The sequence below is a fragment of the Drosophila miranda genome, chromosome XL, assembly GCF_003369915.1.
Source record: "Drosophila miranda strain MSH22 chromosome XL, D.miranda_PacBio2.1, whole genome shotgun sequence".
Classification (NCBI taxonomy): domain Eukaryota; kingdom Metazoa; phylum Arthropoda; class Insecta; order Diptera; family Drosophilidae; genus Drosophila; species Drosophila miranda.
The window spans coordinates 581,869-606,682 of NC_046673.1; the positions used below are offsets into that span (position 1 = coordinate 581,869).

Here is a 24,814-nt window from a genome sequence, read left to right on the forward strand (position 1 = left end):
TAGTTAATTAAAGCAACAGAGATAAGTTATGATTAAGGAATATAAATGGAGATTAAAGCATTAAATAATATATTATATATTTTTAACGTCAGAGTGTAACATTGTGTAACAACTCCTCCCAAAACGGCTCGACCGATTTTTATTAAAATTGTTCTCTATGTTTAGTAACAACTTTTGTTCGTCTCGCATTCGAGTACGAGCTAAATATTGAATATTTCGCTCGTCCGAAAAACGCTGATTGCGGCTATGGATAAAGAATATCCACATTTTCATGCGCCTAAATTCTAACATGGGTCAGTTGATATGTTTTGCACATCAGGAAAAGTGCACCGTAATTGAGACAACACCAGAACCATTGAACGGCTTGCTCATCGGCACGAAACCAGATTCAAACCTGTCACTGAACTCCATTCGCACATTTCTATTCATGCTTCCAAACGACATCGTTCGGAGCAATAGAAATAGTTGAAATAGTTAATAAGAATCCATCTCGTATTCATATGTAAATTGATACGTTTTGTAACACAATAGTTAATAGATTTGTGGATGTTAAGACCTGTTACATGCAGAATATTTTTATATAAATATTCCCGATTTCTTAGGGGATTTAGCAGTCCCATGGATTTTAAGCGTGAGATTGTTCACAATTTTTCATGTCTGAATTTTGATTTGAGTTGGAAATGGGTTCATCGGTTTTCAGTTCAGCAGGGGGAGGTAAATCAGTGTGGTTTTGTGGCTAGGGTTGGATTGTGTGGGTCGTGTATCACTTTCATATTAATGATCGTCGTAAATCGTCAAATATTTACTGGTATATGGCCGGGAGCAGGGAAGCAATAAATATAGAGAAAAGCAGAAGTGGGGTTAGAGCTCACCAAAGAGCTCTGGGTCGAGCTCTGGGTGACTCGGGCAACGGAATCGCAAAGAAAACAGAAAACTTTTGCAACGAACTCGAGCTGAGAAGTTTGAGGCAAAGTGTGTGAAACGGCCGTATAGCGTATAGTATTTAAAATTCGAATTCCTAAATACGATATTTTTTTCAATCTATTCGATATTTGGGCCAATTTGCACTCCGTTAAAAAAGAATCACAGTTTTTATAATTAAACAGATATCCTCGAAAAAAATTGCTTTTTATAAACTGTAAAATAAGAGGAGTTTTCGGGATGTTAAGTACATTGCTTTCGACAAAAAGAGACCATTTTTGTGTTTTCAATGTTAGCCTCAAAACGTTCACTTTTTTCCAGACCTCAGAAATGTTTAATTTGCTTTCGGATCCTAATTGTATGTTATAATTGTATATTAATTAAAGATAAATACATACACTTTAATTGTTATATGCAGTAATGTTTTTTAAAGCCACGAAATCCACGCCATCTTTCTCGCACATATTCGAGAGCGTAGAAATCTAAAAATATAATGATTTGCACTCACAGAATGTGAGTACTCACAGAAGCAGAAACATTTTGCTGAAATTTATAGATCTACAGATTGATTTGCTGAGAGTTTCTGTGGGACTCGAAAATCTGATTCTGAATAATATTTTATATTTTTTTTGTTCTAGTCTTACAAAACAATTTTGTGCATTGATATTTTTGTGTAATTTAAAAAGTAAAAAAATACCATCATGAAGAAATATAATACAAAAATTAAATGACAAAAACTTTCAATGGTTTACACAATATACAATATACGATATAAGTTTATATAAGCTAGTTTGGCCGTGTAACCCACTGTGCGAGGCCAGTATATTTGGATATAATTATCGCCCTGTCCATATTGTTCTAACGTGAAAGTAAAATCCGTTAAGAATTAATAACATTTGGCCAAACTGCTATGCTGTGCTCTGTGAAAAAAACGAACAACAAAGCAAATGAATGAAAAAACGACAAATATAAATATAAACTTTTTCTTTTACTGGGTCAGCCATGTGCTTCTTGGATCTGTATATTTTTCTGCCTTAGTCTTAGTTTCTGTCTGAGTTATTTGCCTTTTCTTTTTTTTTTCGTTTTGTTTTGTTTAATTTGGGTTTCTCCCATTCCACTCGCAAAAAGCGTAAACAATAGGGACAAACTACGGGGTTACTATAACTCAATTACTAGTGAGTAAAACCTATATATATTTGGCTGGCCAACGGACCAGAAACGATGTCCCAAGCTTGCACTCCGGCTTTGTCTTCATTTCTTTTACTCTGAGTGTAGCTGAGTAATTAGAGAATTCTTTTCAAGTATTCTGTTCATATTCAAGTTAAAACTGGACAATGGCTAAATTAAAATCTCAAGGGTGCGTACCAGCATAAGTAGCATGTCTCGACGGTTTCTCCAACCGACTTAAGAAGGAAGATGGAAATTCTTGCTGACAAATATTGCTAAATATTCTAATGGATCTTAATTAAAATCAGCTCCAGCATATTATATGTTCATTGATCAAAAGGATCAAATCATTGTTGTACTTATCCGTTAAGAAAGTCGAATAAAAATAACAAGAAACGAGGGGGAACGTTGTGAGTTGCTGCGGACACCGCAACTCTACAGTTATACCCGATACTAAGTCAGTATGGCTCTCCTCCGGCAGACGCCGCTAATGTTAAACGACATGACAAAGAGTGCGTGCGAGAGAGACAGAAAATCAGTCTGAGCGTGACGTCGGGCGCTGCGTAGCCAGTGCAAATTGATTTGTTCCTTTTGGCTATAAAAATTATCTGATCTGATCCAGATTCAGCAATCTGATAGATATGGTCGTTATCTATGATTCTGCGTTTTTATACCCGATACTCAAAATGAGTATTGGGGTATATTAGATTTGTGGTAAAAGTGGATGTGTGTAACGTCCAGAAGGAATCGTTTTCGACCCCATAAAGTATATATATTCTTGTTCAGCATCAATAGCCGAGTCGATTGAGCCCTGTCTGTCTGTCCGTCTGTCCATCCGTCCGTCTGTCCGCCCTATTAGCGCCTCGTGCTCAAAGACTATAAGAGCTAGAGCAACGATGTTTTGGATCCAGACTTCTGTGATATGTTACTGCTACAAAAATATTTCAAAACTTCGCCCCGCCCACTTCCGCCCCCACAAAGGACGAAAATCTGTGGCATCCACATTTTTAAAGATACGATAAAACGCAGAATCGTAGAGGATGACTATATGTTCTAGAATGTAAAATTTCAACTAGATCGTTTAATTATTATAGCCAGAATCAAGAAAACAATTTCATTCTTTCTCGCTCTGTCTCTCGCTAACACACAGGTTTCATGGTCGGTTTTGCCAATTGCAAAATATGAGTTCAAGGATCTCAGAACCTATAAGAGCCAGAGCAACCAAATTTGGTATCCACACTCCTGTGATATCGGACCTTGACCGTTTCGTGTCCAAATTTCGCCACACCCCCTTCCGCCCCCGCAAAGGACGAAAATCTTGGGCATCCACAAATCCCAGAGACTATTAAGGCTAGAGTAACCAAATTTGGTATCCGCACTTCTGTTAGATCTCACTATAAAAAGTTTATCTCAAAATTTCGCCCCACCTTCTTCCGCCCCCACAAAGGACGAAAATCTGTTGCATCCACAATATTGCAAATTCGAGAAAACTAAAAACGCACAATCATAGATAATGACCATACCTATCCGGTTGCGGAATCTGGATCAGATCGGATAATTCGTATAGCCAAAAGGAACAAATCAATTCGCAGTGGCTACGCAGCGCCCGGCGTCACGCTCAGACTGATTTTCTGTCTCTCTCGCACGCACTCTTTGTCGTGTCGTTTAACATTAGCGGCGTCTGCCTGAGGAGAGCCATACTGACTAAGTATCGGGTATAACTATAGAGTTGCGGTGTCCGCAGCAACTCAAAACGTTCCCCCTCGTTTGTATTCTAGCTACAATAAAGATTTGAGCTGATCCCGCTTCGGCAATCCGGTAGATATGGTCATTGCCTGTTATCTCAACTCCGCTTCTTCGGTTTGTTTGTATCTTCAAAATTGTGGATGCCACAGATTGTCGCCCTAAATGAGGGCGGAATGGAGCATAGAAAATTTTCGAAATACCATTGTTTCAGTTCACACTTCACAAGAATCTGTATGAAAAACTTGGTTACACTATAGCTATATCGAATCGGCTATTCATGCTGATCAAAAATGTAAATACTTTATGGGGTAGGAAGCGCTTCCTTCTGGGTGCTCCACACATCTAAATAAAACTAATATATCACTACTCTTTGAGTATCGGGTATATATCGGGTATATAACCTTGACTACCTTGCATATTTTTTCGGAGCGTGCGGCTGATACTACTATGTATGTCCACTTTCTACTGGCATCTGAATTTTTCCATAATTTCCCGAGCCATCAACCGCAAGCGGGTCATGTCATAGTGGCTTTGTGGAACGCTAATGAGTGATAGAGGACCATCAGAATGATCATCTTAACCGACAAATGTCATGATCTGAGCCCGTTCCGACGAGCATGCAACGTATGTCGAGACTTGAACTTAACTTGCAATTATACCACCCCCCTTTCTAATGAACTTTTTTTTTTTTTTTCTGTGTCTGCTTCTGCTTTGGTTTTGTTTTTCTGGCTTCTTTTTCTCATTTTGTGATTTTCTAAATAAATTTTCTTGTTTTCGTACAGCTTTCACATGTGAATGTGACGACTGTCTTCATCACATGCCCACCCGTCCGTCCCACCACACTACTCCTACAATCTTCATTAGCACTTCCTCTTCTGTGGATCTTCTTTTGGTTTTCTGTCAAGTTATTGTCTTGCCGCCTTACGAAGGAGATTTTTTTAAAGAGTTTTTTATTTTTCTTTGCCTGTACATAACAGGGTAGCAGGGGTATAAGCAAGGTCAGTCAAAAGGTAGATATAAAAAGCTAAAAATATTTACTGATCAAATGTGTGTTATAGCTAGAGCGGCTATAACACTCTCTAGCTATAACACACATTCCAGCCCTTTTATTCCCGGAAAATTTAATGGGAATTTGAAGCTGAAATTTTGTATAGTTGATCATAATGCCATTAATAAACGCTTGCAAAAATTTCAGGCCGCAGCCGGAATTAATAATATATATAGTAAATATATAAATAAATGGCAACCAAGAAGGTGTTATCGACGCAATGGGCTCTGCAGGTACTCCCCACCGAAACAAATATAATTATCAACGATGAGGAAGTGAATGTTCCTTTTCCATTCCAGGTTTTTTCAAGTGCCACATGCCGATCCCAATTCTGCCCTGTATATATATATATATATATACTATATACTACTAAACGCAGAAAAAAGATCGCCATTTGTAATTGCTAATAGAGGCGGCCACTTAATTGATATTGTTTTAAGTTATTCGATGTTTCCATACCGTACTAAAAGATGGCGCACCCTGTATATATAGTATTGACTATTGGAGCTGATCAAGAATATATATATATATGTGCTTTATGGGACAACGGAAACGTTCTCTTTTGGGTCTTACTCACATCTTCACAAAACTATACTCAAAATGAGTATAGGTATATTCGATTCGTGGGGAAAGTGGATGTGTGCAACGGCCAGAAGAAAGCGTTTCCGGCCCCATAAAGGATATATTTTTGATCAGCATCAATAGCCGAGCCGATATAGCTATGTCTGTCTGTCCTGTTTGACGCCTAGTTCTCAGAGACTATAAGAGTAGGAGCAACCAAATTTTGTATCCAGACTCCTGTGATATCGCACTGTTAAAATAATTATTAAAACTTCGCACGATTTCTTTTTGCTTTTTCAGCATGCACATTTTTATACCCGATACTCAAAATGAGTATTGGGGTATATTAGATTTGTGGTAAAAGTGGATGTGTGTAACGTCCAGAAGGAATCGTTTCCGACCCCATAAAGTATATATATTCTTGATCAGCATCAATAGCCGAGTCGATTGAGCCCTGTCTGTCTGTCCGTCCGTCCGTCCGTCCGTCCGTCCGTCCGTCCGTCCGTCCGTCCGTCCGTCCCCTTCAGCGCCTAGTGCTCAAAGACTATAAGAGCTAGAGCAACGATGTTTTGGATCCAGACTTCTGTGATATGTCACTGCTACAAAAATATTTCAAAACTTCGCCCCGCCTACTTCCGCCCCCACAAAGGACGAACATCTGTGGCATCCACATTTTTAAAGATACGATAAAACCAAAAACGCAGAATCGTAGAGGATGACTATATCTTCTAGAGTGTAAAATCTCAACTAGATCGTATAATTATTATAGCCAGAATCAAGAAAACAATTTCATTCTTTCTCGCTCTGTCTCTCTCTAACACACAGGTTTCATGGTCGGTTTTGTCAATTGCAAAATATGAGTTCAAGGATTTCAGAACCTATAAGAGCCAGAGCAACCAAATTTGGTATCCACACTCCTGTGATATCGGACCTTGACCGTTTCGTGTCCAAATTTCGCCACACCCCCTTCCGCCACCACAAAGGACGAAAATCTGGGGCATCCACAAATCTCAGAGACTATTAAGGCTAGAGTAACCAAATTTGGTATCCGCACTTCTGTTAGATCTCACTATAAAACGTATATCTCAGAATTTCGCCCCACCCCCTTCCGCCCCCACAAAAGACGAAAATATGTTGCATCCACAATATTGCACATTCGAGAAAACTAAAAACGCAGAATCATAGATAATGACCATATCTATCAGATTGCTGAATCTGGATCAGATCGGATCATTTTTGTAGCCAAAAGCAAGAAATCAATTTTCAGTGGCTACGCAGCGCCCGACGTCACGCTCAGACTGATTTTCTGTCTCTCTCGCACGCACTCTTTGTCGTGTGGTTCAATATTAGCGGCGTCTGCCGCAGGAGAGCCATACTGACTTAGTATCGGGTATAACTGTAGAGTTGCGGTGTCCGCAGCAACTCACAACGTTCCACCTCGTTGCATTTTCTTTTGGTGTCGCTGTCGCTGTCTCCGTTCCTGTCCCTGCCTCCTATCTGCTTAAACTGAGGCTGCTATAAATTTAAATTTTATTTAAAGTTAAAGCTTAATTCTAATGGGCAATGGTGGCGTGTACCAGGAGGGACAGTGTCTGCCTTGGTGGAGCATCATCAACATCATCCCGTCATCATCTTGATCCCACCAGTAATTGTATGACCAGAGGGGCCCGCACTCCAATCCCGCAACATGCTCGCCTCCATGTCTCCCTCTCTCTAGTGCTCATTCCACCATTCTGTGGGCCACCATTACTCTGTTGGACCCCGCCTCCATAGATTCCACAGCATTTCACTTTTCCCTACATCTTCTACGCTGTCTTTGCCTTTATCGTGCCGCAAATGATGATCGATGTGCGCTTCGCATGTCTCTGGCATCTTCTTGGCCAATATTCATTGAAATTGGCCAAATGCAAAATGACCATCAGTGTCTCTCCCACACTCTGCTCCCCTCCCCGCCATATCGCGATACATTGTTCTTGTCACAAAGTAATGCCAAAAATTATTCAAATAAATGTCATCAGATCCTGATATTGTAATCCCCTGTGTGTTCCGATCTAGTTATCGGATTGCAAGAATTTAATTAGGATCCTAAAAGAGCAACGCCTGCCACTCAAGCTGCTTCCTGATGCCCAACTCCGAATGAAACGTGAGATGGAACTGGGATTCGGACTCGGATTCGGACAAGGACTGGAAGCTATCCTAATCCATGCTAATCACCAAACCAAACCACTTGGATGCGGCGTCTCAGCGTCAGGCGCGAGTCTAATAAATGACCAGGCTCAGTCCCGGCTCATCATCGCTGTCTCTATCTCTGTCTCAGTCATAGCTGACGTCTCCATCTCTCCATGCCTCCGTCTTAATCTCTCTGCACCTCTTGTAAGCAGTCAACGCCGACGCCAACGCCGATGTTCTGCCTTTCCAAGACGCTAATTAGCCACGTTGGCTGATGGTGTGCTGGTAATGGGTTTTTGGTTTTTTTTTTTGCCTTTTCGTTTTCGGACAAACGAATTGGCTGCCACGCTGTTCAGAGGTGTGAATAGGCGCGAGGAGCCCGAGCGTCTCCAACGGTGGCTAGGGCGGAATGGGGAGCGGCATGTGGCAAACAAATGATGGACACTTGAAACAACTTGGAATGGAAAAGGAACATTCACTTCCTCATCGTTGAAAATTATATTTGTTTCGGTGGGGAGTACCTGCAAAGCCCATTGCGTCGATTAACTCCTTCTTGGTTGCCATTTATTTATATATTTACAGCTAGATTACAGCTAAAACCTAACATAACTGATGCACTGACGACTAAGTAACTGAGAATAACATATTCGTGTAGCATATGCGTTTGTTTCTTGTTAGAATGATATTATTAAATCTTGAATGTTGTTCTCTGAAGGGTTGGACAATAATTACCATTCATATAAAAAGGTACATTTATTCTATTGTTAAACATTGTTGTACCTTCATTAAAAGTGCATTTGCTCGGACATGAACTTGTGTCCTCCTATATATTATTTTGAATACTTTGGTTAATAACTTCGCATATAAATCTTTTTGAAGCTCTGCTTCAATCAAAATGTGTATTTTTTAACGCGAAACATATGTATGTTGGTGCACTTGGTAAGAAGAAAGATAATCTAAACAAGTTTTTACGTTGGGAGTCGCGGCACACGACTGCATTTTCAGCTTTCTCGTATCTTTTTATACCCGATACTCAAAATGAGTATTGGGGTATATTAGATTTGTGGTAAAAGTGGATGTGTGTAACGTCCAGAAGGAATCGTTTCCGACCCCATAAAGTATATATATTCTTGATCAGCATCAATAGCCGAGTCGATTGAGCCCTGTCTGTCTGTCCGTCTGTCCGTCTGTCCGTCCGTCCGTCTGTCCGTCCCCTTCGGCGCCTAGTGCTCAAAGACTATAAGAGCTAGAGCAACGATGTTTTGGATCCAGACTTCTGTGATATGTCACTGCTACAAAAATATTTCAAAACTTCGCCCCGCCCACTTCCGCCCCCACAAAAGACGAAAATCTGTGGCATCCATATTTTTAAAGATACGATAAAACCAAAAACGCAGAATCATAGAAGATGACTATATGTTTTAGAATGTAAGATCTCAACCAGATCGTATAATTATTATAGCCAGAATCAACAAAACAATTTCATTCTTTCTCGCTCTGTCTCTCTCTAACACACAGATTTCATGGTCGGTTTTGCCAATTGCAAAATATGAGTTCAAGGATCTCAGAACCTATAAGAGCCAGAGCAACCAAATTTGGTATCCACACTCCTGTGATATCGGACCTTGACCGTTTCGTGTCCAAATTTCGCCACACCCCCTTCCGCCCCCGCAAAGGACGAAAATCTGGGGCATCCACAAATCTCAGCGACTATTAAGGCTAGAGTAACCAAATTTGGTATCCGCACTTCTGTTAGATCTCACTATAAAACGTATATCTCAGAATTTCGCCCCACCCCTTCCGCCCCCACAAAGGACGAAAATCTGTTGCATCCACAATATTGCAGATTCGAGAAAACTTAAAACGCAGAATCATAGATAATGACCATATCTATCAGATTGCTGAATCTGGATCAGATCAGATAATTTTTATAGCCAAAAGGAACAAATCAATTTGCACTGGCTACGCAGCGCCCGACGTCACGCTCAGACTGATTTTCTGTCTCTCTCGCACGCACTCTTTGTCGTGTCGTTTAATATTAGCGGCGTCTGTCGGAGGAGAGCCATACTGACTTAGTATCGGGTATAACTGTAGAGTTGCGGTGTCCGCAGCAACTCACAACGTTCCCCCTCGTTAATATTGGATGCCACAGATCTTTGCCCATCATGGGGGCGAAAGGGTGCCTGGCTTCCTCCTGATACCACAGGAGTCCCCAAACAATATTTAGTTGCGCTAGCTCTTATTGTCTCTGAAAACAAGGATTTAAACAAGATGGACAGACAGACACATATAGACTTATCGGCTCGGCTATTGATGCTGATCAAAATTATATTTCCTATATGGAGTTGGAAATGCCTCCGTCTTGCTGTTACATAACCCTACACAAATCGAATATACCCCTATAATTTTTGCCGGGTGTACAGATACACATAATCAAAACACGATAAACGCAGACAAAAGCACACAACATTGACAAGAATGCTAGTAATTTATAGTCTAAAATGTCTGAAACAATACTAATGTATATGCCGTGATTATACTTTTAACTGTTTTGTTCTGCGAAAGTACATACATACATACATACGTACATAAATTCGCAAACTTGTAGCAGGTATGCCACATTGTACACAAAGCTATCGAGTATGTATGTACATAAAACTATTCAGCAGCATTTTACGCTTGGTAGCAAACATAATTTTTTTGATACATTTGGGGCTTAACCATTTTGAATAAATTTTGTTTTTGGCAAAGTGCATCTATAAATCAGGCCCACTTTATACCTTCAGCTCACCGTCTGCGAAATATTAAGGTTTAAAAACTTTACTTTAAAAACTCAGGAAAAGTCGAAAGGTCTTAAATTTTATTTTTATAGGTACTACATTGATTAAGCGTCATTTAAGATATTGTTTTTAAAAATCTATGGATAAACGGTTATGGAGAGCCACTATCTGACCAAACTTGCTAAAATCACGTTTTACCGTTTGGTACCGTTCGGTGCCACAGTGTCGTGTATACTTTCCTCGAAATAGAAAATTTTTTTTTTTACCAAAACTACCAATATTCTATATTTGTAACGGTATTGAACGGTAAAATAACAATTGGGAGGATAAAAAACGGTATTTATTAGCTTTTTAGAACTGCAAAGTTCATTAAAAAAAGATGTAAAATACTTAAGTTATTTGAAAAATGAAAACTTTAAAACAATACCAGATTTTAAAAAACCTTGCCATTGAAAAAAACCTTACCAAACTCATTAACAAATTTTAAAGCCCCAAATCTATCAGAAAAAGTCGGTGTGGCTCGGAGCGTAAATAAAAGGATTCATTTAGTTGCCTAGTGTTATCAGCTGACTATGAAAATGAGGCAACAAATCAAATTTTGTATATGGTGAAATAAAAATCAAGTGGATCTTCAAATACAGAAAACCCAATATTTTTTTTATCTTATGCCGAATTGAGCATATGTACCTATGTGTATTATTTTTACAAGTTGGGAGAACGGACGTGCCCAATGCTTTTCTAGAAAATCAATCGTAACAAGTTCTCGTCTCTCCCAACTCCATCTCCACCGATCAAATGCTTCCGGTTATAATGATCCTGAGAATAGATTCATTGACGAAATTTGCTTGTTCTGATGGTGGGGCAAAGTCGGAGCCAAAAATCAGATTGGGACAAACAGTTTCCCATTGGAAAAAAGCTAACGGTAAATGGCCATCTGTGGGCCATATCGGTGTCTCTTTCAAGGTATCCGTGAGTAGCTTGGACGGATGGATGGACGGCTGGCCGGACTGATACATTAACTGAGCAAATGATAAAAGGTAATTAACAAGAAAAGAAGTAAAATCAAGCAACGTACTAAAATCAACAAAAGATTTTTTATCCACGGTGAAAGGTTATCCATGTGTGGGTCTCTTTCCCTCTATCTATCTCTCTTTTACTCTCTGTTGAAATGAGCTGATGGCACACCCCTGAAAAGAGAGAAGAGAATGCTGAAGTCCAACAGCTGAAACACAAACATACTAAACATTGTAAAGAACACGCAAATAAAATAATCTTTGAAAATAGGTAAGCCTGCGTATTTTAGGCATGAGAAAACGAGATTGAAGCGAATTAAAATTGATGACAGAAAATTAAAAAAAAAGTGTTTTAATAAATGGGACACTTAATATCAAAAAATATATTTAATATACCTTAGTTTAAATAAATCAAATGTAAATTATGTTTATTATTAGAAAATAAAAGCAGAACTCTTCAATTGAAGAGTATGCACAAGTCGAGACGACCTGTGTCTAGGCTTGGAATTTCTTGTCTCGCTTAAAGTGATTTCTTTACGCTTTCGCGACGACTGCTGACGCTGGCACAGCTAGGTGTTCTTCTGCTCTGGTCCGCTGTGCAATACGTCCCAATCTTAATTATTGTCGCTCGCAACTGTTACTTCTACTGTAACATCTCTGTCCTCGCCCCACTCCACACCTTGGCTCAAGCAATTCTTTTTGTTATTATGCTAAGCTTCGCACAGACCCGATCCCGACTCCGATTGACGCTGCTCTAATGAATTATGATTACAGCTGCAGAGCACCGCACCAAAGCTCTCTCTCTTTCTCTGAGAACTCTACAATTTCTTGCACTCCGAAGCAGCAGAGAAGAGCAACTTCTCATGGTAGCTATTAGTCTTAACCGAATGTTAGGCAACAGCACGGCAATGACCTGAGAGAGTGCGTAGAGTTTACCCCGACTAAGAAATCTAACTACTCTCTTGAGGTACGCTCTCACTAATACCGCTTCCCGATCCGACCCTCGCACAGTGGGCGAAATGGCCAATCAGCTCCATTAAATTCAAAATTTCATGTCACAGTCTGTTTAAACTTTTGTGTGGTATCGATTCTCAATACCTCAATGAGTATGAAACTAATTGCCAATTTTTTTTTCTCTCATATTTCGTGAAGCCGTGAAGCGTCAAACCGAAGATATGCTGCAAGAGCTGTTATAAACCACTTTAGGCTCCTTTTTTTTAAGCTGGCAAAAATTTGTGCAAAAAGTAGCTATTTGGTCAGAGGTGTATATGACGTTTAATTACATGTACTAGTTTAAAATAGCTGTGGAAGTGAACCTTTGGAAAAGTTTTGCTTAAAAAACATATTGCATTGTTTGGTGGAGTGCATCTTGTGAGATGGGTGCGATCTGGTTTAAATTGTTCTTGATACACATTCTAAAATTTATTGTGAATTTGGATGTCCAATATGATCTGCATATGGCTCCCGAAAATAATAGTAATTTAATTTTTGTCATACATATGTCCTTCCCAAGACGAACCATTTTTTCACTTCGGAACAACGGTCGCTACCAAAATTTTGGTGGCGATAAATGCAGATGGGGCCTTCACGAAAAATGAATACAAGCTAGTGAAAAGGAAAACAAAATCTTGCCACGCAAATATTTTTCCAAGCTACGATTTATTGAGAAACGCAAAAGTAAAATGCTAACACCCGAAAGTTTTCACTTAAAAATACGATGGAAGATTTAATGCATGCTCTTCTAATTAAATCTGATTCTTTAATTTCAAAGTTATCAAAATTGTCGTCGAGGCTCTCCAAAGAAAATATAGAGTTGGATAAAGAAGTTAAAGATTTGCTAATTGATGTCAACTTTGAAAAAGACGTTTTATGTTCCGGTAGTTCAGATATTTGCATTTAAATAAATTTAAAATTACATAAGTTACACTGGTAAACTATCTTTGGAATGGTATTTTGAAATCTTTAAATATTTTGAAGGACCAGAACTATCGTATCTATTTGATATAGTTGACCGATTCTACTGAAATTTGGAACAGTCATCCGGCTATTAACAATCATGTTAAACCAAAAAGGTAATTAAGATATCTCTTAAATTACGCTTGTTATGAATTTAATGCCACTATATTGGCCGTTTCGCCCACTGTGCCTCGCAAAGAAAGATTTAGTTTAATGCTTAGTTTTCTTTATTTCTTGCCACCACATCAGCCTGGAAACATGCAGCCGTTAATGCTTAATGCAAATACATATGTATTTCACATCGTCAGTTTTCTAGCCTCCTCTTTTTCCACCTCTTCCTTACCTTTTTCGGGGTCGTTTCTTCTGTCCCTTATTATTTTTTTTCGATTTATTTTATATCTGTAAAAGACGCTTGGTTCCGTTCCATTCCGTTCCGGTCTTTTGGGGGTGATACAATGTTGGACCGATTTTAATAGGACTAACGCTACTTGGGTGAGTTCCAGACACACTTTATATGGGCGGTTGGAACAACTGCTTTATAGGGGGAGGAACACTTAAGTTCTTATTTGTTATCCTGGGATCTAGACACACTCCCATGCTCTTCACACAGCGACCCCTCGCCATAAAGGTAACATACCGAAATCGGGCTGTCTCTATCTCTCGGAACAGGTGTCGTTGAAAAGAAGGTCGCTTTGCTCTCCTGCTCTGCTGTTGTTCAAGTTCAATGCTACGACTGAGGTGAATGTGGCTGGCTGCCGCTGCTTCTGCTGTTGGGCTTGAGGTCGGGCACTGGCCCCATCCCTCCTTCCCACCCATAAACTCTACGTACTGAGAGGAAGAGAGCGCTTTACTTTTGGAGAGCATGCTCTCTCTGCCTGTGGGACTCTCTCTGACTGTCGCTCGCTATCGTTGGTCGTGCACGATCGCTAGAGCGTGCGTTCGTTTGTTTGTTCATATAAATAAACATATTTATGCATGTGTGTGTGTAGTAGTAGAAATGAGCCTCGCGCTTTTCTTTGCTTCAAGTTGCCTCTGCTGGCGGCGCTGCCTGCTCTCTGCAGCAGGCTTCGGGCACGGCCATGGTCGCTTTCTCTGCTTCTGCTGCTGCTGTTCTTTCTCGCTCTCTGGATTCTTCTTCTTTCGCTTCTACCGCCGCTTTGTGGAGACCTCTAAGAAAGGCATAAAAGTGGCGCACGACCAGGGACATCAGCCATTGCGCGTGATGCAATTGAAGTGCTAACATATCGTCGTCGAGTCAGCCATCACCAGCAATATCAGCAGAAGTGCAGTAGCAGTAGTAGTATCAGTAAAGGCAGATTCAGCAGCAACGGAAGCACCAGCACCGTGAAAAAATATTTCTTCTTTTTTTTTTGGTTCATCCGCCCGCTCACTCTCCCTCTCTCCAAGTGTGTGTCTCTATGAACTGACAGTGTGTGTGTAACAACAAAAATCCACTCCTTGCTGATGCGGATGCGGACCGAGCGCGGATCGGCTCAGTGACAAGAAACCACCATTGTGAAAAACCCCTAATAAACTTAGCCCAAACTGTGAAAGTGTCCCTTGAACACACACACACCTCAACTGTACAAAAACTAGAACGCTAAAAAAAAAACACTTGCAAAAGGATTAAAGCAAAAGTTTGGAAAATTGTGAAATATTCTCGGGAAAAGACTCTCGCAAAGGTAAGACGCGGAATTACCCCAAAATTAAAAGTGCGATTGGACACTTTTTTACTTTTTCTGGGAAATTAAATAGTTTTTTTAAGTGAACCATGCCACCTAATTGTAGAGTTATAGAGTTTTTTCTTCAAAAAATTTTTACATTTTGTGTTTAAAGAAATAGGCATGATAATAGTGAATTATAATGATCCTGTTAAGAAATACTATATACAATGTATGTAGATAAATACGTACATATAAAGCAATAATTGATTTGAAGGAAAATCACATTGAAAAAGGCGTCACCAGACACCCGCCCCAGTCTATTTCCCCGTCAACTTGAACACCTTCAAATTCGTAGGTGCATGTCACCAGAAGGTCTGTCTCCCTGTTTGGGCCTGGTCTGTTTGCGTGGACAATTGTCACCTCTTTTCCTCTTTGCTTTGCGGCACCTGAAAAGAAAAGACTTAGGCAACGAACTTGAGCTGTAAATTCCATGAAAATCCGTGCGCATTATGCATGCGCATGTCGAAGGATGGTGGAGAGATGCGTTGCCGAAGTGCTGGCAGAACTTGCAACATTTTCCATTTCATTGGAAAAGGCAAGGAAGCCTGACACAGAGTCAAGAACTATGGTGGTCCGCCTTCCGATTTTTTGCTGTTGTTGCTGCTCTCTTGGTATTTTCTGTTAAAGTAATTAACACAATTAACCGTTATTACCCACCGTTGGTCGGGTATGGTCACCCAATTCATTAGGAAGGCATTACGTGAAGGAGTGAGACGAACAAAGAGGCAGATACAGAGACAGGGACGGGGACGGACAGCAAAAGCAACGGTCCAAGAGCATGAGAAACGCATTAAAAGAAAAAGTTAGATGAAAAGTTAACTAAAAATGTGGAGAAACAGAAACTGGGGGCAACCTGTCTCCTCCGTATACAACCCAAACAAACCAGTACAGCCCATCCGGAGCCACATGCCACGCCACTCTACTCTGCACTTCATTCCAATCCAACCAACAGCAATTGTAGCCGGCGTCTGGTTTAATGTGTTCCGAGAAGCACAGGCGGAAACGCTTCGAATGAGAACTTTATTGTTTTTCAGCGCCCAGGAAATAATGTAATAATCTTGCATAAAACGACCTCAGCTGCTGGTGCTGGGCTGCTTCTACTTGTTATTTTTTTTTTAATCGAATCGTAAAAAAATTACGAAAAAAATATCAAGGAAAAACAGTGGGATAATAAAGCGGGAGCCCCGCGCCAAAGCCATGGCCCATTAAAATGATTTGGTGGAAATGCTGTAGAAAATGGAACCTGAAACAGTCACTGAGCAACCTGCAGGCAGCAGCCAGAAGGCAGACGGCCGCAAAATACCTGTACATTGGCGAGAAAGATATTGAGGGAAAGCGGCAGACAAAGAACCAATTTGGGATCGGCATTGGGGCAGGTATTAGCAGTCAACATAAATTAATGTTATGGTCGCCGTCAGTCTAACCTTGATGCAAATCAACATCCACATCGACTTCAAAAACGACTTTAGCAATCATTAAACAACCCCAGGGCCCGCAATCCATCAATCAAGGCAGAAAAAGTAACAAAAAAAAAACACCACAAAACATTTTCTCCTCATTAAAGACGGATTTCCACTTTAAACTCTCAACTTACTCTCTCCCCCAGGCAATGCTCCCTCCGTTGCACATTTCTCTTTTCAATGCGTGTTCAAAGTTGACCCAAAAAGAGCAAAAGCCATTTAAACGAAAAGAACCAAAAAAAAAAAAGATTTAATGCTAAAAGCTTAAGCATCCAAGAAATCTGTACATTTTGGCCCAGTTTAGATTGTGTGCTGGCCAAAAGCGGAATTTGATTAGAGAAGAGAAGAGGGTAGAGAGAACCAGACCAATTTCAAATTCCAAATAAAACGAATGAATTTGGTTTTTGGTTTGATTGAGATGGCATGAGATTAGATGAGTTAGGCTCAATCGCCCTCTGGCGGCTTCTTTCCCTCTGGAACTGCTTTTTTTTGGCATCGAAGATTTGTTGAAGATCATAAAGCGGCATGCCTTCCAGTAGAACCCATTTCCTGTACGCCCTGCTTTTTAGAAGATGAGCAGCTCACTTCCAGATCCTTACACAGGAATGGAGCTGGAGAACTCTGTCACAAAAGTCTGTAAAAGTCAGTGTTCCTTGAGACATACACGTACATATGTATGCAGAATGAAAAGAGTTCATTAGATCATTAATTCTGTTTTAGTTGTAGCTCCATCCTGCAGAAAACTATCCAGAATAAAACACTCGTACCATTTCGCTCTGACATTGATGCTTTGTGGAGTGAGCTCTTTCTTACCTAATAGACCCCACTGGCTGCTCCGTCGAGTCGAGCTTTTAGTTCAACTTCTTCCGCAGCCTCCCCCCCTTACCATCTCAGATTTGATTAGCTATTTCGGCACCGCACACCCTCCCTTCTTGTACTTTATTTTGGCTTATGCCGTTTTGCTTGGCGTAGATTATCCTCTCCAACGTTCTCTCTTCTCTTTGGGGCTGGCTATGTGGGTCAATTCGGGTTCACCTGTTGGGAGAAAACGCATGATAACACAGAAACACAAGTAAAGATTCATGAAGTAATTGTAAATAGCTTCCCCTGCCACCTGTATCACTCCCACTCGAACGCTTTGAGGGCCTGTTGAATATTTAAGCGGTACTCGTACTCGGCGCAAGACCGATTGACGAGTGATGTGTGGAGTGATGAGTGGATTGGAGGTGTATGTGGAGTGGGGCTCATGGATACTCAGACATGCTCAAAGACTGGCCTCGCGGCAAAGCGGGTGTTGGGAAGGAAAGTTTGTGCTGTGTTGTCTGATTCATCTTTTTTTGCTTTTTCTTTTTTAGCAATAGAACGTAAACTGTTCCACATAGAATGTGGTTCGTCTTTCGCCCATGTTAATTATATGTACCAAAATAAGCTAGATCATCGTCATCGTGGTCGTCACCGTCACCGTCATTGTCGTCGTCGTCGTCGTCATCGTCATTGTGATAGGGTGAATCTTCTCCGGTGATATTTTGTTGGGGACGGGACCATAATAACGATGAGCTGGCACTTCGGTCGTCGTTCCAGCTGAAATCTTTTCGTTTTCTTTTCGTTTGGTGAGCCGTCGCTTGAGGAATCTGTGCTACTCGAACGGTTGTTTTGCTTACAGACGACCTCTCTTTGCCACTCTGTTCTCTCTTCTACCGTATTTGGTATTATATTAAAAAGAAACGCTTCTTAGTTATGATTTCTTTTTGTTCTCTTTTTGGGGAAATGTGGGCCAAATTCCTTCTGTATTTGGCTTTGGCTTTGCTTTCTGTATTTTTGCTAGGAGTATTTTGCCAAACCAAAGTGACGTAGCCTAAAGCCGGAGAAGTCCGTAGATCCAGTATCCGAGCCCGACGGTAACTTTTAGTATAAATTACGCTATTCGATCAAATTCGATTCGTTTGTGCACTAGAAATAGCAGTAAAATGTCAACATTAATACACTTAAACAGTAAGGGAATGTATGCATGAATGAATGCCAAGCCTGCCCCAGTTTCGCCCCAATGTGAGTCTGAATGCGGCCAAACAAATGCAAATTGAAACGGCCTGCAGGCACATAGAGAATTGGAGCGGAAGAAGGGGGCCAAAGAGTGCCAACTAATTTAAGTAGTTATAGAGAGATGTTTTAGAGCAATATACTCTATACTCTACTATAAACCATATCTGGCTTTACATTAGAATATGCAGAGAGGATATTTCGCCAAGTCGAGTACAATCGAAATTTGCTAGGACGATCCACTGGTCTGTTGCTGTTCCATTCGAATCTGCAATCGTTCGTGGGAATACCCTCTGTTCGTGTCATTCGCATCAAATGTATCCGATCTCTTATGGAAAATTTGCACAGCGAATCAAGGTTCCACGAATGTGTATTAAGGTTAATTTTACAGTGCAACAGAGGTACAGGAGCACAGCAAGATCTTATTATTCTGATAAAGCTTATCCTAAATGTTGTAAATGTCTTCCATAGAATCTACATTACATACTTTTATTCCAGAAACCATTAATTTCTTCCCTTCGCTTTCGAATGTAATGTCTTCTGCACTCCACTATGTTACACTTCCTTCCACTCACTTATTTATTTCATGTGGTATCGGTTACAGATTCAAATTCTAGCTTTGATTGGTTGTTACCAAAAAAAAAAAAAACAGCTCGTTCTTCTTCGAGCCAGTGTGTGAAAGTGTTCCCATTTCATCTTCTTCTTTGAGATTCCCAAGCCCAAAGCCATTGTCAATTTAAAATTCTCGTTTCGACACATTCCCAATTTGTACATGACTTGACCGGCGATGTTTCTCATTATGATGATGGTGGTGATGGTGATGATGATGATGATGATGATGATGATGATGATGATGATGATGATGATGATGATGATGATGATGATGATGATGATGATGATTCCTTCTCTCCGGGGCAGTCCACTCCCAATTGCACTTGACGTGGTTGGGAAGGCCAAAACTAGTTGGCCAAGAGTTTTCATTTGGTGCGTGCGTGCCGCCCATTAGCTTCATACACCTCAATTCACTTCTATTCCCTTCTATTCACATGTATACAAACCGTACTTCAGTGGGCTCCAGTCACCGTGAGTTGAGTGGAGTTCATTTCAGAGGCTTTAGAGCTGGGGCTGGAGCTGGAGTACGCTTCTTTTAAGAAGGTTTTTTTAAATGAGACAGAAAGGCTAATTACGAACGTCATGCGTATGCAAATGGCAGGACAGAAGACTAGAGAGAGCGCACCGAAGAATGGGAAAGCAAAGAATGAGAAGGTGAAAAGTGTGTTTCGGGAGTGTGCGAATGTTCTTTCTCTGTCATTGTAAAATTTTCCCTTGTAATCAGAGCAGCGCTCCACCGAGGCGTTGCATTCGTTCATTTATTCATTTGCATTTGCATGGAAACTTTTTTTGAGAATGGGAATGAATATTTTCTTTGCGAAGCACCTCCAGATCCCACCACCAACATAACGCCACCTGGCATTATTTTTATGGCCGCGTTTGTGTCTTGAGTCTTTTTACTTTATGGCTGGGACCCGTTTGCAATTCGGTCAAGCAATCATTTATTCATTCACTGTGCCACTCTACTTTAATTGCTGCCATGTTGCATACAACGCCCCTCTTCCCCGCTACCCTGCTGATGTTTCTGCTGTTGTTTTAATTACTCAGCATGTTGCATGCAAATCTGGAAAACTCTTGACTTGACCACAGCGGCAGCAGCAACTGAACAATGAACGATTTTTTCTTCTTGCACTTTCCAATCTCCCCGCTGACGGATGGGAGTCCCAGTGCGGCAGTGGCAGTGGCACGTTGTGGGGAAGTCATACTTGTATATCAATATCCCATTAACTGGCCAGAAGAAGCAGCGGCAGCTGTAACTTCCCCAACGGACGCTGCATCTATGTATGAATCTACCTACTAGTAGTTACCGTTACGCAGCTACTATACAAGCACGGGACGCGAACAAAACATGTTTAGGGCGACACAGAACCAGAATCAGAGTCGGAGTCTGAGTCTGAATTTGAATCTGAATCTAAATCTGAATCTGAATGAGGGCTGGACTGAAAATCCAACTAAGAGCGGAAACTGGCAATGAGCCAGCAACTACTCATCAAATGGAATTTTTTAGCTTTTGCCAACGGGCTTTAACCTTAGGCCCATGCCAGGCATTCCCTCCTCCGAATCCACACCCCCCGCCAGTCTCTATACCGCAAAGGCCTAGGTTAAACGAAACGAGACGCGGGGAAAAATACAATAGCGAGAAAGAAAGCTAGAAAAAAAAAGAAGATGAGGCAGTCCAAGCTGATGAAAGATGAAAGAAGCAATATAATAGCAGCAGCAACAGCATCAGCAGCCGCATAAATCGATTGGAAACTCGTTTTCAGGTTCATTTGACTGGAAAGTGCATTTTCTGTCATTAATATAAGAAATAGATGGCCAGAAGATGGAGAGTCGTAGATATCTTATAATTAGGTGGCATTGTTTTCAGCCTCGGCCACAAATTCAACATCAGCACCAGCCTCGCCGTCAGCTTAGGCTTCAGCTGGACTGTGATCCGTTGTAGAAAACACTTTACGCAGCATCGATACAGATACAGCTGCAGATACAGCTACAGATACAGATGCAGATTCAGCTATAGATACAGCTACACCGAAAATATCCACAAGAGAGAGGAGAGATAGAGAACTTAGAAGGGGATCTCAGATCTGAAGAGGATCTCCCCGACAAACAGAGCTGAAATTGGAATAATCTTGAATTTGAATATTCACAGAGAAAAAGCCAAGTCAACGTACAATTTTGTTGAATGCGTTTGAAGTGTATGAAAAAGTATTTTGGAAAGCAAAATATATATTCTGCGCTTGATATGATTACCACCAAAATTTTGCATACATATTTTTTTGCGGAATTGTTGCTTATTAGAGGGGTTTTTTTATCTAGCTATCTCATCAATATAGAGCTATCTCATCAGAAAGGTTATTGATGAAGTTTCAAGGAAGCGATTTGTTAGCGTTGAAGTAATTCCTTGGAAGAGCTTGCCAGAGAAAATCTAGCAGATGTGGAGGAAAATGATTTTAAAAATCTTCTGCTTGCTACTGCTGCTTTTAGAAGTCATGGGAATAGTTTTCCCGACAGTGATAGCTAAAAAAGTCCTTAAAATTATCGGAAATGATCGGCTCCCTCGCTTAGAAAGGTATGCTTTAATTTCGCATATCACCATGAGAAAAACACACCAATTTAGATAATAAATGTTGATCAACCCTCATCAAATATATATTCTCTGCCTTTTCTGTTTGCAGTTAAACCACTGAGCAATCGCAGAAGAAGACGAGGAAGAACCCGCGGAAGAAGGTAAGCCTGCCTAACCTAACCTCGAGCCTGCCTCTGCCTCTCTGTCCCTTCCCCATTCTATGCCAGTACCAGAGGGAAGCTCTCGTTTGGGTGGGAGTCCGGCGACTAACTGACGTGAACTCCACTCCAATCAGCTTGGTTCTGTTCTGTTCGTGTCGGATAGCTCAAGCTCAGTTGAGTCAAGACTACGACTTGCGTATTTTATATCTTCCGCTGAATTGCGATCACAAATCAAGGCAGGTGTTGAATGGACTGTTGGGTTTTTGCATTGAACGAGTAGTCAAAGGTGGAGCTGAGGGAGAATGGCTTCTCACTAAAACCAATCTAAGTCTAATCATCATTGTGGCTTAGGTCTTATTCCTCTGACTGCCTCAACTGTTTACGGCTGTATGTCCGTCTATGTCTATTTATAGGCGAAGTGCATGCAATCGCCTGGCAATTAGTCACTCCAACGAAGCTCAATCTGGCAAACCATGGCTTGACTTTTTACACCGCTGCATCCATCCATCTGTCCATCCCATCCACTTCCATCCATCTACCCATCTCTTTATCTGTGCTGTGGTGCCTTACTGCGTACACTCGACTCGATAGCCTCCCTTCTCATACTGTACAATTATTTACAGACTCAGAGCTGAGGCGATGAGCGCGTGACACGGCCAGTCTCTCTCTCTGCCTCTCCATCTTCCTATCCCTTCTTTAAAACAGTTTTGTATGGATATCGGCAGGTCTTGCCATCTCTAATTCAGATGGATTCTATGCAGACCTGCTGTACTATCCAACAAAGTTATTTTCTGATTTTACTCCGCAACTGGAATCTCTTCCGACATCCTATATCTGCTCGCTCCCATCTCTAATTGAGATGGACTGCATGCGATCTCTCGTCCCATCTCTAGTCGCCATACATTTTCCAGTTGCGGCTTAGTGTAACTAATTGACGAACAACGCAAAACGCTTTGGCGGCTTCTGGGGCCCTCCCTCCACTCACTTGGTGACATTGAGTAATGTCAGCGGATGGGGTGGGGAGGTCCTTGGGCGGACTATAGACTCTTTTGGCCCATTGGGGGCCTAGGCGGCTTTGATTTGTTTGTGCTTTGACGACTCTTCGGCAATTAAGTTCGCCAGTGGCTTATTGCCGTGCGTTCTGCTGTGCTTGTTGCTGACAAAACGAAAATGAATTGCTGCTTTCAGGCTAGAAGCAAAACGGTAAGTCGGAAGAACGGAAGGGGCACAAAAGGCGGCTTCTCTGGTCCAACTTCTAATTTATTATCTGATGCTGATGTGGATCTGGAGCTGGCTGTGGTTCTGACTGTGGACGCCAACAGATTCTCCAATGCGTTCCAGCTGCGGCCGCACCTCTCTAAAAGCACAGGCAGCGGCACTGTCATTGTCATGAATTTTCCCTTTTGGTTTTGCCCATGACGCTTTTTTTATAACCTTGCTTAAGGGTGCTATGATTTCGAGCTGATATTACTCCTATTAAGTAGATAGATACATATGTATGTACATTTTGAAATGTGTTTATTACTTATCAACATATAAGTCTTACTGTCTGACTGACATTTGTACTATCTATCTGCGTGGAATGAAAATCCATGAACAAAATTTTTTATTCGAAGATCAGCCTTCCAAATGTTGCAAAGGTTTGATATGGTCTGTGTGCTTGTGCAGTAAACGATAGTTATCGATGGCAAGTTTCAGTATCTGTCACTTTTCGTGGTTTGTTGTCCTTGCTATAATTAGGTTATGCAATGGGGATGCTATGAGGATGTGACTGCTGCTATTCTTCTTCTGCCGGGGCGTACAATGGACCGAAAGCAGATCAAAATCCGAAATCTGGTCCACCTGGACTGCTGCTATCCGCGAACATCCTCCCCGCGAGCACTTCCACATCGCACACCACATTTCGCCTGTTTTAAATTACACTAATCGATTACCTGCCCTCTCGGTAATACCCCCATGCACCACGAACCTTGCCCCAAAGGCAATCATCGTCGTCGTCGCCGCTCAAGTGGCAATTGTTAATTTATTTTTTGTGGGCAGCCGTGAGCGCTTTTTTATTGATTCGGCTTGCCAATTATGGTGTAAATAAATTCCGAACTTGTTTGTTTTTCATGAGCTTGCCTCGATTGTTCTTGCTGCTGATGCTGAGGATGCCAAAGCCCATTCACATATATTTTTTTACTTTATGGGCAATTTTCAGCGAGCCCAGCGAGCCAAATACACCAGAACCAACCAAAATAAGAGAAGCAACAGAAGTGGAGAGGTGAAGTTTTAAGCATAGAGATGGAATTGGGTCTTCAGGGCACGAAACGGGACACTTTCAAGGAAATCAAATTTATTTTGTTTAATGAGTATTTGTTCAACGTATCGGTTGAGTATTCAAATGGAAGACATTTCCATTTTATCGTCCACTTTTACATCTCAAACAGGATGATATTCCAGCCTTTCGGGGTTTAACATTACTCATCGACTGGTGATATTATTATATTCAATACTACATATGTAATATGTATTAATACAAATATCATTAATAATGTCAGTCTTCTTAGTACTATTTACTATGAACTGCTCTTTGCATTTGGTACAGTTTCGTCGCATCATTTTGTGGCATCATTACTGGACATCGGCATGCACGAAGTGTACATATCCGATTGCTCCCATCCCCAGTTCGGGCCTGCGGGTCTATTAAGCGGCCACAAGAAACCAAAGTAACGGAGTCAACAAGCTGTGGCAAAGGTGAGCACGGGAGACGGAGAAAGCGGGTGAGAGCGGGACAAAGTCAGACCATTGTGCGCTAAAAATTGTCACACAATGTTTCCACTTGTCTGCCACACCACCCACCCAGAGCAATGCTCTGGCCTGGAGACGGAGCAAGCCAGAGATAGTCAGTAGA

General features: G+C 41.1%; 1 protein-coding gene across 1 annotated transcript in view; it reads left to right on the top strand.

Moving 5' to 3' along the window:
* Positions 1 to 14,564: 14,564 nt before the first annotated feature.
* Positions 14,565 to 24,814, top strand: part of LOC108151131 — a 47,017-nt gene continuing 36,767 nt past the window's right edge. Inside the window, exons 1-2 of the mRNA XM_017279558.2 lie at positions 14,565 to 15,043; positions 21,870 to 21,921. The gene's annotated coding sequence lies outside the window, so the exon portion shown is untranslated. The remainder of the gene's footprint in view (positions 15,044 to 21,869; positions 21,922 to 24,814) is intronic.